Source organism: Octopus bimaculoides, chromosome 20, assembly GCF_046866305.1.
Source record: "Octopus bimaculoides isolate indiv1 chromosome 20, ASM4686630v1, whole genome shotgun sequence".
Lineage (NCBI taxonomy): Eukaryota > Metazoa > Mollusca > Cephalopoda > Octopoda > Octopodidae > Octopus > Octopus bimaculoides.
The window spans coordinates 4,622,047-4,629,127 of NC_142947.1; the positions used below are offsets into that span (position 1 = coordinate 4,622,047).

General features: G+C 37.2%; 1 long non-coding RNA gene across 1 annotated transcript; it reads left to right on the forward strand.

Annotated features, from left to right (window-relative positions):
- Positions 1-1,053: 1,053 nt before the first annotated feature.
- On the forward strand, positions 1,054-3,507 carry LOC106867445 (uncharacterized). The gene is made up of 2 exons (XR_001409148.3): positions 1,054-1,489; positions 2,233-3,507. It is a non-coding gene; the product is annotated as an uncharacterized LOC106867445 (long non-coding RNA).
- The last annotated feature ends 3,574 nt before the right edge of the window (positions 3,508-7,081 follow it).

Consider the following 7,081-nt stretch of genomic DNA (forward strand, 5'->3'; position numbering starts at 1 on the left):
ATGCAGTTGTTTTAGCAGGTATATGTGTGTAGGTGTGTGAGAGAGGTGGTGGGAATTTATTTAGAATAATATTTCCTAGATTCAACCTCAACATAAATACTCGAAATATAAGATTATCGACGAACTGAAATAACCATCAAAATATGACAAACATGTCTTTTCTTAGTGTTAGTAATCAAGGTTTAGACTTTATCTGGACAGGGAGTGGTTATTATATCGAATATTAGGTTACTGACATGTCTTGAAAGTAGGGAGTGAAGTACTGAACATGCAGAAGACAAAAGCTACGCACATTTACGTGTAAATACATAGCATAAGACAGACAGACAGATAGATAGACAGGAGGATAGACATATGAATATGTAAATAGACACAGACTGACATACAAAAAGATAGGCGGACAGACATAGAAATAGATAGACAGAGAAACAAACAGATACACAGACAGATAGATAGATAGATAGATAGATAGATAGATAGATAGATAGATAGATAGATAGATAGATAGATAGATAGATAGGTAGATAGATAGATAGAGAGAGAGAGAGAGAGAGAGAGAGAGAGAGAGAATGTAGATGGGTGGATGGATAGACAGACAGAATGACAAAAAGACAAAATGCCAGAGAGACAGAGTGACATTTTTTATCTCATAATATCCTACTTGTTTACAATGGCATTACTTACAATGGCAACAACGTCCACTCCTCTGGAGTTGATAACACGTTACTCCCCGACCCCTCAGTAAACTTCGCCAGTCAACCCTCATACCCATGCAACTGAAACACCTCACCCCAAAATTACATTGCTCCCAAGAACACACAACTCGAAAACCTACTCCAGTGTGATCTCACCTCCCTTGCCTCCTTCAACTGCAGAAAGTCTCTGACTGTACATCGCAAGAAATTGTTCAGCCAATCGTTGAACGCGAGGACTAATAAGGCCAGCTACACGGCTGCTGTGGCGTGTAAGTGACCAAGATCACAACATGCCCCTTGAACGGGACGCCCATCTGTGATTGGGTCAGTCATTTTATGGCTCGTCGGACTGGAGCAATGTGAAATTGTGTTTTGCTCAAGAGCACAACGCATCACCCAGTCCAGGAATTGAAACCACAATCTCATGATCATGAGCGCAACACTGTAACCACTTGGCCACGTGCCTTCACAATACACATTTGCATATAAAAGATCAGGTCGGACGATGTTGTTCAAAGAATAACTATTTTCTCGTCATTCGTTCAACTTCACGTTACTTATAGTTTATGACGTCAGGAATAGAACGCAGTCAAACGGAGAAAGAGAGAGAAAGAATAGGTAAAAATAAAATAAAATAAAACGTTTCGAAAGATTTCTATTTTATTCGGCAAACAGAATGAGTTGAATTCTATCAGTTGATGTTGAGAAAAAAAAACTTGATTTTAAACGTTATTATTTTCTATAACAGGGTGGGAAATTTTGTCGGAAACAAAGTTTGGAAATTGTACGATTTAGTAAGTGACAAGTCTTTTTATAATTTGAGCATAAACATTTGTGCCTGCTATTTTTAATTATTTCTTACACACACACATACACACATATATTATTATGCATGCATAATTATGTATATATGAGGGCGTGTATAGACAGATAGATACATATATACATACACACACAGATATATATATATATATATATATATATATATATATATATATATGACGGGCTTCTTTCAGTTTCCGTCTGCCAAATCTACTCACAAGGCTTTGGTCGGCCCGAGGCTATAGTAGAAGACATTTGCCCAAGGTGCCACGCAGTGGGACTGAACCCAGGACGATGTGGTTGCGAAGCAAGCTTCTTGCCACACGACCACGCCTGGTTGTAGATTCGTTAGTATGCCAGAACGAATGCTTAGCGGCATTTAATCCGTCTTTACGTTCGACTTACCTTTAATTCTTTCGGGGTTGATAAAATAAGCGCCAGTCACGTGCTGGGGTTGATATAATCGACTTAACCCCTTCCCAGAAATTGCTGTCCTCGTGCCAGAGCGTTACGCTTATGTAGAGAACGGGTTCAATGACGTAACTGACATCCTTGACTTTTCTACAACCAATCAGCAAAAAGTATCATGAACTTCAAAACATCCCTTTTACCCCCTCCTAAACATTTAGGCCCCACGAAAATTTGTCTTACTTATGGAATGTTCTTGTTTTTCTTTTTCTTTACTAATGCGGTTACTTCTTCCTTTCATGAACAGGAACTTCGTGAAATCCCCCGCAGAAGCGCGAATGTAAGAAACAAATGAACAATGGAAGGATGAAGAAACTTGTGAATATTCCAGTATTTACTCCTGTAAAATAAATATTCGTTCAAATAAAATAGAAAAAAAAAGTACAATAAATTACTGAAGTAAAAAGCTTAACAGAAAACACTCAAAAATATTCTTCAAAATATATTAATGAAAGAAAATTGAAGATGATTAATATGGCAGCCTGGATAAAGAGTGATCAGCATATGAGCGCTTTAATCAAGTTGTTGAAACTGGTGTTTGAATCATGTAAAAGGTTTTTATACAGGACCAGTAAGAAACTGTATTGTTACAGATACACGATACCCGCTCTGAGGATTTTGAAAAGGAAAAGTAATAGCAGTCTGTCGTCTATGATAATTTGGGAAAACGAGATAATGCCCACCGATGCCAGAGCGGAGAGAAGAAAGTCAAAGCCGTATACATTTTGCTGTAGAGCTTCAGGAGATTGTTCTTGTAACGGGAAAAATTCCAGCGATCAGACGATGGAATTACGTTCGCCGTTAATTGCAAAAACGATGGAGTTGTATCCGCACGACATTTGCGAAAGTCCTGCTGTTTCAAAAATGCAGAATTCTCATGTTATACGAGCTGATAATGAATTTGAGGAATCGATAGTGTCTCCTGTAACTGAAGATTTTTTCATTTATGACGAACTCGATTCAGAATTTAACCATAAGTTCACTTTCTTCTAGAACCATCCTAATTACATTCCTTCCTCCATTTTCTTTCATACAGATGTGTCTATATTTTTTTCTCCATTAAACTGAACTATTATACATACTTACACACAAACACATACAAACACGCGTAGATATATATATATATATATGTACTTGTGTGTGTCTATGTGTCTGTGTGTAAACACATGGTGTATAAAGCGTCATTAGCTCAATCAAAATTTATCAATGTTACGTGAAGATCAAAATACAAAGAATTCTCCATTGATTTCGCGTTATGGATTTCGGATATCTTTTAAGGTGGTATATGATGCCCTCTACGGAGGGGCGTGCGGCGACCTTGAGTACAACACAATCCCCTTACAAACCCCTTAAAACGGGAAAGCATTAGCTAAAAGTGGTGCAACACTTTGACTTCTCCCTTCTGCTTCCAACGTTCAAATCCTGACAAAACCAATTTCATCTTCCCAGAATCTGTTTCATTGAACATATCCGTCAAATATTGACAAATCCGTCCTCATCTTAAAAAAACAAATCTTGGTTTTGGTTTTGTTTTGGGTTTTTTTATTTATTTTTTACTTGTTTCAATCATTAGACTGTGGTTATGCTGGAGCACCGACTTGCAGAAATTTTAGGCGAATGAATTTTGAGGTTTGACACATATTCTATCGAAATTTTTTGCTGAACCGCTAGGGTACAGGGAAGGAAGCAGACTAACACCGGTTGTCAAACGGTGGTGGGGATAAACAGATGCAAAGACGCACACACATACATACATACATACCTACTTAGATATATATGTATGTATATATACATATATATTTATATATATACATATATATATATATATATATATATATATATATATATATATATATATATATATATATATATATATATATATATATATATAGCAATTGCGGCTTCGAAGATATTTGTTAGCCATTCAAGGAAAACAAAAAAAAACGTTACAATTAATACGCCGGACAAAATGCTTAGCAGCTTTTCATCCGTCTTTACGTTCTGAGTTCAAATTCCAGTGAGGCTGAGTTTACGTTCCATCCTTTCGCGATCGATTATAAAAGTATCAGTTGAGCATTGCGGTCGATGAAATAGACAAAACCTTACCCAAAAATGCCAGGTCTTACTCTACTACTACTACTACTACTACTACTACTGCTATTGCTGCTGCTGCTGCTGCTGCTGCTGCTGCTGCTGCCGCTGCTGTTGCCGCTGCTGTTGCCGCTGCTGCCTTGCAATGAAATACTTCATTTTGTTTCGACGTTATAGCAAATATCTCAGTGAAAAATTGTATCTGATAATTTACAACGCTGGTTGTTTTCTTTAAAAACATCGACTATTTTCTCTCACAAAGATAAAATCTTACCTAATACTTGTCTCGGCGATAACCTTCCCACATTAAAATGATGGGGTAAATCTACGCTGATTATCTCCTCATCCATCATGCGCAGGCATCACAAATGGCGATGCCTCTAAGCATATCTACTCCAATAGAAGTTCACTGTGCCTAAAACATTCTTTTCTATTAAAATGTCATTTAAAATTGATTTATTTGGCTACTTCGGGTATTTTACTGATGCAAAATGAAAAATTCAATGAAAAGAAATCTGTGCATTTGCAAGTGTGAGTTGTTATTTAAAAATGCACAATGCACCGTTCATTTGGCCAGTCGTTGATGTAGCGCCACCTGAAGGCGCGCAAAAGCACACACACACACACACTCATCAAGTTAATACTTAAGCAGTTCATGGCGGGATTTGAACTCAGAACGCAAGGAGCATCCCCCATCGCCTACACCCACCTCACAATACCGGAAGACACATCAAGTCCGACGTCCTTACAGTTTCGTCAATCAAACGCCTGGGATTCGTAGATTTTTACCGTCTCCGAAAAAGATGAAAGATGAAAAGCAAAACTGACCTCGGTGGTTTTCGAACACAGAGTGCAGAAGGTTCCAACAGATACGACTTCACCACTTCGCCATATGTTTATGTGTATAACAAAGATCTAAGCTGTATTATTTGTTTTGCTCGTTGTGCTTTCTGCTTGGCCTGGCACTACACTGACGTTTCGTGGCGTTTCACGATCAGCCTTTCTGACAAAGATCTCGTTCAAAGCGGAGACTGTCGTCTGTTCATCAGACGTCTCCAAGTTGTCTATTATTCTAAATACTATCATTATTAGTTTAAAACAAGACCAAGCTTCCAATTAGAATCAGCTTTATATTAACACAGCTCCTATCGTTTGGCTTTGGGATGAAGTAGACGATAGACAAATGGTTTCCCAATCACAAACTCTTTTCAACGTCATTCATTATGAGCAGCAAACAAATGAAGTTCTTTGTGATTATTTATTTATTCATTTACTTCTTCAATGCTGTTGTTGTTGTTGTTGTTGCTGCTGTTTATTCTGGCGTTTTTCTCCAGGTTTTTTCCTCATATTCTTCTTAAGTTTCATAGTTTCAGATAGATAAAGGCGGATTTTTACTTGAGTGTATAAATAAATATATATATATATATATGTACACACACACACACACACACACACACACACACACATGTATATATGTATATATACATATACACACACACACATATATATATGAATATATATATATATATATATATATATATATATATATATATAAAGAGAGAAGAGAAGAGAGAGGGAGGGAGGGGGAGAGGGGGAGGGAAGGAGGGACAGAGAAAGTAGTATTTGTCTAACAGGTGATTTTGATTTGAGTTCTTATGCTGGTAAATTAACAGTTTCTGTGTCTTATGCATACATACATACATACATACATAGTTACGTAATACACACCCACATATCTATGTTATAAATGTTTGTTTTGTGTGAAGTTATACAAAAAAACAGTTCAACATTAAACTGAGGAACTGGTCAATACTTTTTCGGAGAGTAACTATCATTAGCGTCTGTGTGTGTGTGTGTGTGTGTGTGTGTGTGTGTGTGTGTGTGTGTGCGCGTCTGTGTGTGTGTGTGTGTGTGTGTGTGTGTGTATGTGTGTGTGTGCGTGCATGTATATATGTGTATGTATTTTTGTATGTATGTCGTGGCACTCCGTCGGTTGCGACGACGAGGGTTCCAGTTGATCCAATCAACGGAACAGCCTGCTCGTGAAATTAACGCACAAGTGGCCGAGCACTCCACAGACACATACACACAAACAACCACGCAAAGCGCACACCTCACGCCACGTACATTTATGCATTCGACCTACAAGTACATTCTTTTCTACTCTAGGCACCAGGCCCGAAATTTTTGGGGTGGGGGCCAATCGATTAGATCGACCCCAGAACGCAACTGGTACTTTATTTACCGACCCCGAAAGGATGAAAGGCAAAGTCGGCCTCGTCGGAATTTGAACTCAGAACGTAAAGACGGGTGAAATACCGCTAAACTGACGTTTCTGCCAGCTCACCGCCTTGACCTACAAATACATTATACACATTCATAGACAGTTGTTCACATATTGTCTCACAGAATCGATCGCTCGGTCATTGACACACACGCACAAATGCACATACATACACATACATATTCATACACATACATATTCATACACATACACACGAATGCACATACATATACATATGAATAAATCTATAAATATATATATATATATATATATATATATATATATATATATATATATATATATATATATATATATATATATAAGTATATATATAAAGTAACGAATAATAATAAATGGACCAAAAAGCATAAAATTCATAAGTTCCTTATATGCGTTTTGCTCCATTTATTATTATTCTTTATATCAACTCAAAATACATCACTTTAACATGGAATTTCTACCCCTTAACCGGGTATAACATCCCAGTTTTGGGGTGATTTTTGCTACCCTGGTAACTATTAACATATTTGCATTATCGAACTAATCTATGTTATTTGTATTCGTAATAGCGTACCATGATCACCGATTTCTTTTGTTTGTTTGATTTTTTTGTCTTTGTTGCCGTACACATTATTACAAAGGGGTCTAATGCTCTTAGCTTAGATTTTTTGGGGACAACCAGATCGAACCATTACAAGTGTAACTGCCCGAAATGGTCGTA